Raw genomic sequence first — 13131 nt, forward strand, 5'->3', positions numbered from 1 at the left:
AATTAGAAAAAATCAAGCTCTAATAATAACAGCGGGCATGCATGCAACCCAGCCCATAAACGGAAACAATACCGGGTAATAATAGAAAGCTTCCCTTAACTTAAAAAATCTTCGAGCTTTATCCATTTGTAAATCTGGATACGAAGTTGGCTTTTGACAGCCTCATGCTTAGAAATCAATCATCCCTGTAATGTGTAACAACTGCCTGTAAACTCGGCAATGGTATTACAGCTAATAAAAGTTTGATGGGCAACAACAAACCTCGAACCCCAGACGTATGAGCTGGTAATATTGAGCAATTATTTGGCTGGCCCCTGCAGGGTACATGGTCATGACTTTAATTCAAAGATGTTTTGTCCAAGGGAAACATCCAAATATCCCATTGACCTAATAAATTGAAATGAAATACAGTGATCATCAACTAAGAAAATTTGTTTTAACCTTTGGAGAAGTTGAGGGTGAAGGTGGGCTGATCGACCCCCAAATAGTTGATGTGAAAGATAAGATCTTCTGGGAGGTCATGCTTTGCTCTCTAGATAACCCATCCGATTCCGGCATAGACGAGTCCATACTTGTGCCCGCTCACGTTTATGCTCTTCACCAATGGAAGCCGAAAATCCCATTCCAAATCAGGATAGAGGAACGGTGCAATAAATCCGCCGCTTGTCGCGTCCACACGTATGGGTGTGTCCCACCTGCAACCATTGGGCGCAATCAACGGTCATGACCACAATCACAATTTTCAACCTGGTCAGTCCTATTCAATGAGCAGGTAAATCGAAGGAGATCTGATGGCTCACCCTGTTTCCCTGTTTTTCTGTAGGAGGAGATCGTTCAACAACTTGACATTTTTGAACTCGCCATTGTAAGTAGAACCCAAAATGGCTGCCACACAAATAGTGTTCTCGTCAACCATCTCAACAGCTTTGACGAGATCCATCACATAGTACCCTCTTTCAGTTTAACTTCTTTCAGCTCTACGTCAAAATATCGAGCAAATTTCTCCCAACAAACCTCCTGGACGAACTCTGTTATCAACGGCTTATGTTTTTATGTTGCTGATGATTGACATGTTCCTCTTCTTTACAACATGCACCTGTATTCATTGATGTTCTTTTAAAAATGCAATTTAACACATCACGAAAGTAAAAGGTCTTGGAAGGGTCCTTTGTCAAACCCGGACCTGGATCATGGCTAAAGCTTTCTCATTTTTTTTCCTAGCTAGGGTTTGGAGAGTTTGACTTGTACCAACTTGTGATAAGCTATTGGTATGTATTGTAGTTCAAATTTAACACTTCAATTAGCTTTTCTATTTCAAAGTTTGTTCTTGCATGCGTTATCTATTATTAGAGTAGTGTGCATATCCCAAGGGAGGTATAGATCCCAAGGAAGAATGTGCATGCATGCATGCCACAAAGATCCTCAAATTGGGACACACTATTTCTAACACTTCTATCCATGTATGAGGGTGCACCAGCAGAGTAAATTAGGGTTAGGGTTTGATTGAGACAATTTGGGCACTTCATGCATGTGACCAAATACATTGTATCTTCCATTTGTCTCTTGTTCTATAAAAGAGACATAAGCTCACCAATGTGTTGGTTGGCGAGTTTTAGTTTTGAGCTACAACAATTTAACTATTTTTCTTTCAAAAAATAGAAGATAGATACACCATTGAGTGTTCCACATTGTGTATTTGCTCTTTGTAATTTCCAGCAGTGTGTGTTTGTACATTAATGTCTTTAGAGATTGTTATTTTGATTGAGATCTTTAGTTTATAGGCTACATAGGTTTATGTTAACTTATCTAAGTGCAGAATCTACTTACCATGGTCAAAAATTTAACAAGTATATCATTCTCTTAACATTTTTTTCTTTTTGGAGGGAGGTTGGAGGGTGTTTTTTTTCCTTTTGATGGGAGGGTATAGGGTGAGTGAGTCTGAGGTTTTGGATCATACATAATTAAGGTTAAAAATGAATAAAGAAAAATCATAAAAGAACACATTGTTGATGTTTGTAGCAGCGGACAGATATTTCTGCATTGGCTAGGTGTCAAGCATGCAGGAATCGTCCAAAGCTTCCCTAGGAAACTTGCTCAATTTATTGAGGAAGTTGTTTTTATGATTTAGCCTAAGTCTAACATAAGAAAAGCACATTAATTAAGTTAATTAATTAATGTTGGCTATTGAGCTAGGAAATCTAAGGGAATGTAATTTTAATTACATTAGTGAATTTGTTTTAATCTCAATAGTTAATCTCAAATACCATTCATCACTTTGGACATTTGGGTTAGGGATTTAGCTCAATGAGAAATTGTAAAAGCAAGCCTAAGGAGTGGAGAAAGACATAACAATTGACAGAGATTGAGACAGTGATTTTCTCAGGAGCTGAAGAGAAAAGAGGTGTCCAGCAGTGAGAGGAAAATTCTAGAGGAGATTGAGTGGAGGCTCTTCAGCAAGGAGGCCATACCAATTTCTGAGCAGAAGTTTTGCAGGGGCTGTACAAGGAGAGCCGAGGTCACACATGCCATGCGGGTTTAGTTTCAGCAGGCCGCATGTGTGAAAGAGAGGCTGTGCGCAGGCTGTACATACTACAACACTTCTGCAAATTAGATTTCTCAGGGGCATATTTGCCAGGTTTATTTGCTGTAATAATTATTCTAATTTTCTTTGTAGGCCAATTTCCCAGTAAGAGAGCCTCACTGTTCAAATAATTAAAAGTCAAGATCAGTTGGAGAAGAATTTTCTGTGTGAAAGATGTCCTGTATTTTGCTTCTGCTATTTCATTTCTGAGTTAAAAATCCTAGTGTATTTTATTCAGTAATTGCAGAAATAATTTTTTCGGGTTATAAAAATTACTAGGAATTATAATCAGATCTGGAATCTAGAAATTAACATCCATCAATGCCTTGGTACACCAGTGACGTGGATGGAGAGTTGAACTGTCCAACAAGGTTCCTTCTCATTGTGCTTTGCCCCACCCAAATGGCATATTAAACAGGGGTGAGGCCAGGTCCAAGTCCAATTGAATTTGGTGGAACAGATACCCCTGATACCTGATAACTAAGCCAAAGAAAGTCCAGGTTATGATGTGCAACCGCTCATGGTGTCTTCTGGAAGCACTTCCAACAACAAAAAAATTAAGAAAGAGATATGCTTTCGCATCCTTTCTATGTCAAAGGAGAAGGCAAGTGGCATATGCAATGCCTATCAATATGCAAAGTACAATTAGAATCATCATATCTATCGGACAACGTACAAACATAATCCTCAATGCAAGTAGTTATGCTACAAGATGCACAAAGGCCTGAAATCAAGAATAAGGAGTCGCATCTTTAGATATAGCCAGAAGATGAAACAAAGCCTACTGGCGGTGTTGTATGCTTATCCAAAGTATGGACTCTGTAAGAGACTTGCTCAAGGGTCACTTCCTTTGTAAGTTTGCACTATAGTATAAATGAACCAAAGCCTGCAGGGATGAAACATATGCTTAAGGCTTAAACAAAGTATGGGCTCTATCAGAGAGTTGCTGACAAATCTTGGAAAGGTTCACAACTTCACAATCCTCCAATCTATGGTCCCCCTTCCTAGTTATTAGCATAGCACACAATCTGCACGGAAGCACAGTAACAATGTATCCTTTTTTGCTTTTGTCTCCTTTTGATGGCAGGTTATATGGTGAATCTGATGTTCTAGATAGTACATGATTAATTGTAAATATGCAAAAAGAAAATTTTAAAATAATGAAAGTAATACATGCTTATTCCATAACAAGCTAGCTCCAAATTTGAATAGCCACCATTTACTATTGGATTCAATAAACAGGCTCGGTACATGCTAGCAAGGACTACTGATAGCCTTCTAGTCTCTAGAACATAATGAACAACAATGCCATAATTTTCTAGCACAATCATAAAAAGAAAAGCAAAGTTATCGACAAATAAATGAATTTTCCCATACTTCAGAAGCATTGTGAAATATCACTAGAAATAAGCAGAAACTTCGCATAGCAGGACATCTAATTGGAGTTTCAAGGATGAGGCTATAAAGCCCTCAACTGCAAATACGAACCGAAAACATAGAAGATTTGAAGTCAAAGGTAACTATAAAGAAGATATCAAATGTATGAATAGCAACTTCTTACAAGATTAGGAATCTTCTCGGATTGATCCCTTGAGTTTTTTAGAGTCCAACCACCATCAGCACCCACATCCAGAATCCCCGAAAAGTTCCTAACAGCAATAATAGATAATTCTCTGCATAAATTAAAAAAACTTATGTTAGCTCGAGTCTGACAAACAGACTTTCTAAAAGTTTGGAGAAAGCATGACACTTATTAATACATCCTAATCAATTCTATATGCATTACTTGCGCTTGAATGGTAGATGCATTTCTCGTATACCCCAAAAACCTGTAGCCCAATTTCTCCTTCTGTTCTTGTTTCCCATATCATGTTTATGATAATATAGACGCTATGAGGTGCAATGTTATATATACACACGGATCAAACCCCTGATTAAATTATGATTAAACTCATTTTTCAATTTTTATTCTAAGCGAAGAGGACATAAAACCAGGCAGGTACAAAAGAATGTTAAAAAATAAAACATAAACATAATGTGTGTCGGTATTCAAGAGTTCACAGCAGAAATTGTCAGTTACTCTTGAAATCTAGATCTGCATAAGGGTTTCAACTTAACAGGTCTCCTCCCTGTATGTGTATATATGTATACTTTGTTAAATTGTGTACACTTCGTTAGATCGAGTACAGAGAAGTGAAAGTCACAAGAAATCAAAAGCAGAGTAATATGAACAATAGAAACGAAATTCCACACGATATTGAGGTACCTTTTGGTGAGAAGGACTATATCAATGCTTTGTCGAGCCCCACTTGCTATGTCTGGAATTCGAAGTGCCTGAAACGCCTTCCCACCATAGATTTTCTCAAGTCTGAGCTTCAAGTAAAAAATTACATAATAACTCAATCAATCCAAACAAACTACGTAATTAATCAGTCCTTGGAAAAAGCAAAGCAGTAGAATGGGGGTGAAGGAAGGAAGGAAGGAAGACGTACCGAGGCAAGGATTCCTGATTATCTTGAAGCAAGAGTTGAATGAACCGATCCATCCACTACGTAATTAATCAGTCCTTGGAAAAAGCAAAGCAGTAGAATGGGGGTGAAGGAAGGAAGGAAGACGTACCGAGGCAAGGATTCCTGATTATCTTGAAGCAAGAGTTGAATGAACCGATCCATCCGTATCAGCCGCAGCGCTGCTCAAAGCCATTTTTGGCTGAAATCTGAATATCCAAGGGCGGATCTTCAACAGGCTCTTATTACACAGCGGCTTCAGCCAGTATGTCGTCGATTGCAGGAAAACTGCGGAGCGGAATCGAATGTGGGAGTATGGTGTTTAAAGGAGGCTTTGACAAAGGGCGAGCTTGTTCACGGCGCTACGGTTGCTTCTGTTTGTAACATGTTCCTATAGTTCCATAATAGGAAATGATAGTGCTTCATGGTGGAAAGGCATGGGATTGATGATTTTTCCACATGAAAAAGGGCGGGCTTTTTTTATTTTCTGCATAGAATCTTTTCTCGTGAGCTTTAGTGCTTTTTTGACTTTCTGTGTTTTCTTGATTTTCTGTTGTTTCTTTTTCTGGTTCAGATCAACGGTTGAAAGTGTCTCACGTGATCAAACGGAGCAGAATAAAAGTGTTGACTAAGAAGTTGATGCATAGGAAGGCCTATCGGCCTAATTATTTTAGCAATTAGCTAGTAAAATAAAATCCGTAAAATTTTAAAAAAATATAATAAAAATTGTAATTTTTTTTATATTTTAAAAAAATTTCCATTTACATTTACATTTATATATATATATATATAAATAATTAATATTTTTAGGCCGATAGGCCTTTCCTATGCATGAACTTTTCGTCAACACTTTTGCTCTGAGCCGTTTGATCAGATGAGACATTTTCAACCGTGGATGTGAACCAGAAAAGGAAAATTTTTCCAAATATAGGTTGACACTGCACTTTGACTGCTTTTTCCAAATATAGGTTGAGTTGCCTTCTTTTCACCTCCTTTTCACCTCCGATTTCTATTGTGCATTGAACTTGGCCCTGTTGTGTAAAAACTCTGATCCCCACAAGCCTTTAGTCTTACTATATAGAGTTCTTCTGCGTCACTTTCCTAATCGCCTTTGCCATCAATTAATTCCTAGCCTGGGCGGTGCAATTTGCAACGAAGGATGGGATCTTTGAGAAAAAAATTTCACAGGCTAGTGACAAAATCTCCTTTCTGTGTGTTTATTTAATGCATCCCATCTGATTAAAATTTGATGCAGCACTTTCCTCCTCAGTATATATACTGACTTCGTCCACACACACAACAAGTATGTCCGGCTTCTTTTGTGTGCTCAGCCCTGGAAGCATTGATTGGTGGATCCATTTCACAAGTATATTCTCATATGTATTTATCCACAACGAATCAATTTTAGGAGTCTTCTTCTGCTTCGTGGACAACGCACCTGTGTCTCGCAGGTAATCATTTTTTTCACCTCCTGTCCCTTTTCTATGAGATTGCCAATTGCAGTGTTTCAAATGTTAGTTTTATGATCAGTTGTGGCTCATGTGTTTTATAGATGCATGGGACTATGCCAGCTGTTGCATGTTTCAGTTGTTCTGCAACATCTGTACGCTGTGGCGATGTTGTTTTGAAGGACAGGTTGCACCTAAGATTTGTCTATTTGTTTACATGTTGTTCAAGGGCCCGATGAAGCTAAATGGGAAGATAGATAGGATAGCCCCTTCAAATTGAATTTGCGTATGATTATTATGCTTTGACCTGATCGATTGAATGTGTTAGTATTCAATACCTGATTGATTTAGGATCATTGAAAGAAGTTGTTTGACACGGTTGCCACCCTTCAAATGAAGCTGAAAGGGAAGATAACCCCTTTAAACTGCATTTGAAGGTAGCTCTGTTCTAACCTACCTAAGCTAATTCATGTGCTGAATGTCTGAGAACATTCTAAATATTTCTGTAGTGTTAGATGGATGGCTGGGGTTTCAACTGAGGATGGAATTTTGGATGGAATAAGTCCAAGGTTTAAGTTCGAAACTCCTGATTGAGGAGAAACTTAAGGCTAACCAACTAATTTGGAGTTCTTCTAACATGAAAAGCCGATGGTACTGACAACTGCAGTACCCAAGAACCACCCATCCCTAACGAATTTACAAAATTTCTAGATGTTTCCTCATCAAATTGCCAGATGTTTCCTCATCAAATTGCCAGATGTATGAAATGATCGAGCGCCTTGCAAGTAAGAATTCGGTCCGATATCATCCATCAATCACACATGTATGGTAGGTAACAGAGTGATCGATAACTTTTTGGATGGCATATGTTTCAATTCTAGGTTGGTAAGAAGCATGGAATGCTTGGAGTTGTTGTTGACAAAAATTCATTTCATATCTGATATTCATGCCACAAGTCTTTATACATAATCAACCAGCATCTTGCTGAAGGGCCTTTGATCTTCTATTGGCTTGCAAATCATAGACAACTTATGCAGAGCAATGAATTATATGTATCACATATTTGATTGACCGGCCTATCTTCCAGTCTTTGTTAAACTGATGATGGTACGTTTGCATAAATGTTTGGTCGTCATCCTCGTTTAGTTTCTCAGAACGATACAAACTTCAACTAATTTATCAAATATACCATGACTATATGCTTGAATGGCACTCAAATTCCAAAATCCAGTTCCAAAAGACTTCCGGAAGTATAATTTTGATTTATAATTCTATAGTGCCTTGTAAGGATGAGGTCAATATCGAGGTTTATATGAATGAGGATGGTAAGGATGCTATCGTATTTGTGCTGGCTAGGAAGAAGGCCGCCAAGAGTATGCACAAGGATATCAGGGATCTCCAACAATATGCCAGCTTGCTTACACCACCTTCGAATCGGAGGTGGCTCAGTGAGGAGCCCGTTGCAATTGCCGAGTTGCAGATCCTATTTTCTTTCCCCTCGTTTTGGTTTAAATTCTGTTTCTTTGTTTTGAGCGATGTCGAATGAACCATCTTTGATGTCAAGAGACTCATTGGGAGAAAGTAAGTACTCTTATCTCTGATTTGCCCATTCATTAGACAATTATATTTATTGCAAGTCTAATTCTTGCCTTGATATTAAACCCACAAGGGTGTCAGTGATGAAATTGACATGTTAAGTCAGGGGTCGAGCAACATTCTCGTTGGGTTTAGATCAGGGTTTGATTTCTGCCCCGTTCAAACTTAAAGAAAATGATTTGAAACTTTTACTTGATGAGCACAATTAAATGAAAACATTTGTTTTATATAGGTTTGAAGACAAAGAAGTTCAGAAGGATATGAAACAGGTACCATACAAGATTGTGAACAAAGATGGGAAACCTTATATTCAAGTTCAGGTACGAGATGCAGTGCTATGATTTTGACTAAGATGAAGGAGACTGCAATGATTTTGACTAAGATGAAGGAGATTGCAGAAGCATTCCTTGGCAAGACTATAAAGGATGCAGTGGTCACTGTCTCTGGTATGCTTTCTTTTCAAATTTTTTTTTATGACATTTTGGGTAACCAATTGTTGACTGCATTGTTACTGTTGACTTGTGGGCTTGCAGAGCTTATTTTACTGATGCACAACACCAAGCAACGAAGGACGCTAGTGTTATTGTTAACTTGAATGTAACTCAGATAATCAACGAACCCATAGCTGCAGCAATAACTTATGGCTTGGACAAGAAGGGTGGAGAGAAAAGTACTGTTGTTTTTTATCTTGGCAACGGAGTTTTTGACCATCTTGGAGGTAATCTGTCTGAACTCTATCTGGTAATTTGAATACATGCACGGTGGTTATCATTAAATTTTTTGGTTGGCTTTCGAGCTTTGAACTTACTGGGATGTGCACTAATATGCAGGTGAGGACTTTGACCAAAAGAGAATGGAATATTTCATCAAATTGAATCTGTCTGAACTCTGTCTGGTAGTTTTACATTACGAATTTGAATACGGTGGTTATTATTAAATTTTTTGGTTGGCTTTCGAGCTTTGAACTTACTAGGATGTACACTAATATGCAGGTGAGGACTTTGACCAAAAGATAGTGGAATATTTCATCAAATTGATAAAGAAAAAAAACATAAAGGATACTAGTAAGAATAGCAGAAATGAAATAAGACATTGAATGTGTTCCTTGTAATATAGATCTAAATAAAACATTTAAAGAAAAGTAATTGCACAATGATCCAGTCCAAGAAAACAAGGTTTTCCACAAACCAATTAACTCTTCTAGAAAAATTCAACAATTCCAATTTAATAATTAATAATCCTATCGGCCTCTCTTTGTACCTTTTGGGACAATTGCTAGTTTTAAAAATTTAAAGAGAAAAATATAAGAGAGGAAAATATTTTATAAATGTCAAGCTATTCCTCCATCCTCCATTATATCTTAGAGACATGCTAGCTATATTATTGCAATTCAAACTCCAAAGCGTAAGCGATTCAAGCACATACTAAACATATATTTGAATATGTATACAATGAGGAATCACAAGAACTTAAATATTCTATTAATTAATGCTCAAAGCATATGTAAAACATCTCAACTCGTCTACTAAAATTTGAAATTAAAATTATTAAAACTAAACATCATGTAAACTACTTAGTTTACATCTAATAGGTCTATTTGTCATCCTTATATATAATAACTATCATATGTATCATCTTTATTTATAATAATTTATTATATTTAAAACAAAAATGCTCGTGAGTTTCGACAACAAAACTTCAATATTACTTATATATAACTTATAAAATAATTATTATTATTAATGTAGTATTATTATTTGTTATTTTAATAATTAATTTTTAATATATAAAATATTATTTTAAAATTATTATGGGTGTGTAGTAATGAAAATATTTGTATTAATTGTAAAATTTGTGTCTTGATTCTATACATAGATAGTTATATTATGATTTTTTTTCTATCTTCAATATCATTTATAAACTCCTTAATAAAAATTGTTCTCCAGAAAAGAATATAATGGAATACTAAGTATATATAGGTATTTGGAGGTGAATACCTTCCAATAAAGCGTGGAAATTAAACAAAACTTGCAATAGGTATAGTCTACTTCAAAATATAATTCTTGAACTTTAGATAGAAAGAGGTTTGTTGACTTTTTTTTTAATTGAGGGACTAGATTGATTCTCAAGGGAATATGCTCAACATAAGCTTATTATTAATGTTTACCAATAGTTTTAATATATTACATAGTTTATTAGGTTGCATTGACTTTTAATGAATTAAAAAAATTATATTTGTGCGAGAGGCTCCCCACCCACCAATTTCCTAGGGATTTGAGATTATTCCAATTGTAATAGGTTCCTCCATGATAAGTTCATCATTATTATTTATAACATTCATTTATATATAAGCAAATTCTTATTTAGAAACATGGTCCATTACTTTTAATAAATTTAAAAAAATAGATTTGTGCCAAGTGACTCGCCACCAACCAATTTCTTAGGTATTTGAGATTATTCCAATTCTAATAAGTTCCTCCATGATAAGTTCCTCATTATTATTTATAACATTCATATATATATATATATAAGAAAATATATAACAATGTATTTTCCTATGTCTTCACTATGGTGAAAATAAATTCCATCCATTATGGCATTAGGAGAATGTGGGCTACGAATTGTGAATGCTACATCTTCTTCGATTAATAACAAAGTTTTCCATACCATATATAACAAGGTATACCATATATTTGTACGATGCCATAGGTGCATGATAGTGGAAAATTTAATATGGAAAACCACTATGAGAAGTTTGGGCATTCGATATTGGATCACAAGGTTGACTTACGAGACCTTGACTCTCGAGATGAATATGTTTCGCCTCACAAATGAGGAGTACAAGGTTTGACGAGCTTATGCCACGAATCTCCACAAGATCAATTATTTGTTTGATATAAATTTAGTAACTGAGTGTGGTTTAGATGTTAATGATTTGAAGGAGTGTTATATGGAAGATTGCTTTACTTTTCAAATACATATGTATAAAAGTAGTTCAGCTATGAATTTGTTCTATCCTAGGTTTTTAGTGTAGAATTACGTAAAGTAGCATGAACGAATTTGTGCTCTAAAAGTAATTAGCAATCATTCAATAACAAATTTTCAAATTCCAGGTTGACCTTATTAATTTTTTCTTTAAACATCAATATTCATCTATTTTAGTCACAAATCTGAGAAGTGTTCAGAGTGATAGAATTTCTTCTTGTGTACTTTCTTTTAAATGCGAAGTTTGAAAAAAACAATTGCACCTCAAAGATAAAATTGACCAAAAAATTAGCGCAAATATAAAATAATAACATGAAATGCTTAAAAAGAAATTAACCATGAAAATTTATTTCCTTTCATTCTACATATTAGTTCACATTGAAGTATTTTATTTAATATGCATTGGAATATTTTACTTATGAAGTACATTGTTTACATTAATAACTTCCATTATAAGTTCCTCCATGGTTAATAAATTATGGTTGATGTTCTGAAATGTATTTTTATTTTTAACATTTGAAATGCATTATATTGTAAATTGATTATAAGTAAAATAGATGAAGTAAAAATACAAAATTGGGTGTTTTTTTATTATTTAATCAATTTTTGAAATAATATCATACATTAAAAAATTATAAATTTATAGATTTAAAATTCCATCAATAGTGTTTCACATGATATATTTTAAAAAAAAATTAATATATTCAAATGAGATTATAGTAATTGAGTTTATGAATTTACAAATGCTTATTTCATTTCATTCTATTTTGTATGAATTTATTTGTGAAAAATTCATTATCTATTATTCATTTATTTTTAAGATTTTCCACTATATTTTGAATTTTTGTTTTATTAAAAAGTCTATAAAATAATAATTTATAGTGTTCATTAATCTAAGGCTTCATATTACTAATGTATAATATTATTCATAGGGTTTATAATATTAATATTTAGGTTTAATGTAAATCCATTGGGTTTATAATCATGGTCAACCATGGTCCAATGCCACATTGCGATAAATATTTTCTCATTATGAAAATCAACCAGTGTTGCATTGTCACAAGCATTGTCTCAATATGAAAATCAACCATAGTTAACCTCCAATGCTGCATTGTGACAAAGGTTGTAGGTCAACCATGGTCAATCATGGTCAATAACCATGGTGACATTGTGAAAAAGATTGTCTCTTGGTCCAGTGTCACATTGTCACAACCATGGTCCAACATCGTATTGTGACACAGATTATCTCAATATGGAGATCAACCATGGCCAACGATGACTAGTCATTATCCAAAGTCACTTTGCGACAAATGTTGTCTCAATATGAAAATAATTCATGGTCAACTGTATTCCAATGTCGCATTGTGACAAATATTTATCTTCGGGTTTATAATATTTATCTTAGAGTTTATATTCGTTGTGTTTATAATGTTTACCCCTTGTGTTTAATATTATTCCCTTGAGTTTATAATCCCTTGGGTTTATTATTCCCTTGGGTTTAACATTATTCCCTTTGGATTATATTTTCAATTCGCTGGGCTTTTAATCCTTTGGGTTTTTAGTATTAATCCTTGTGGTTTATAATATCAATCCCTTTAGGGTTTATATACCTTGCATTCATAATATTAATCCCTTGGGTTTAATAATATTCTCTTGGGTTTATAATACCTTTGGGTTCAATCGTGGTCAACCATGGTCAATAACCATGGTCAACCTTGGTCACATTGTGACAAAGACTATCTCTTGGTCCAACTTCACATTATCACAACCATGGTCATCCATGGTCAACCATGTTCCAACATTGCATTGTGACAAAATGTTGTCTTAATATGGAGACTAACCATGGTCAACAATGTTCAACCATTATACAACATCGCATTATGACAAACATTGTCTCAATATGAAAATGAATCATGGTCAACCATATTCCAACATCGCAGCGTGAAAAGTATTTATCTTAGGGTTTAATATTACTCCTCTGACATTTACAACTATATCAAGAGTGAAATCAATA

At 34.9% G+C, this 13131-nt stretch overlaps 1 pseudogene; it reads right to left on the bottom strand.

Annotated features, from left to right (window-relative positions):
* Window positions 1–436: 436 nt before the first annotated feature.
* Window positions 437–2529, bottom strand: LOC149203752 (glutamate decarboxylase 1 pseudogene; annotated as a pseudogene).
* Between the last annotated feature and the right edge of the window lie 10602 nt (window positions 2530–13131).

This window comes from Pinus tabuliformis, chromosome 2_1 (assembly GCF_031772625.1).
Source record: "Pinus tabuliformis cultivar Carrire ecotype Pingquan chromosome 2_1, CPIR1, whole genome shotgun sequence".
Lineage (NCBI taxonomy): Eukaryota > Viridiplantae > Streptophyta > Pinopsida > Pinales > Pinaceae > Pinus > Pinus tabuliformis.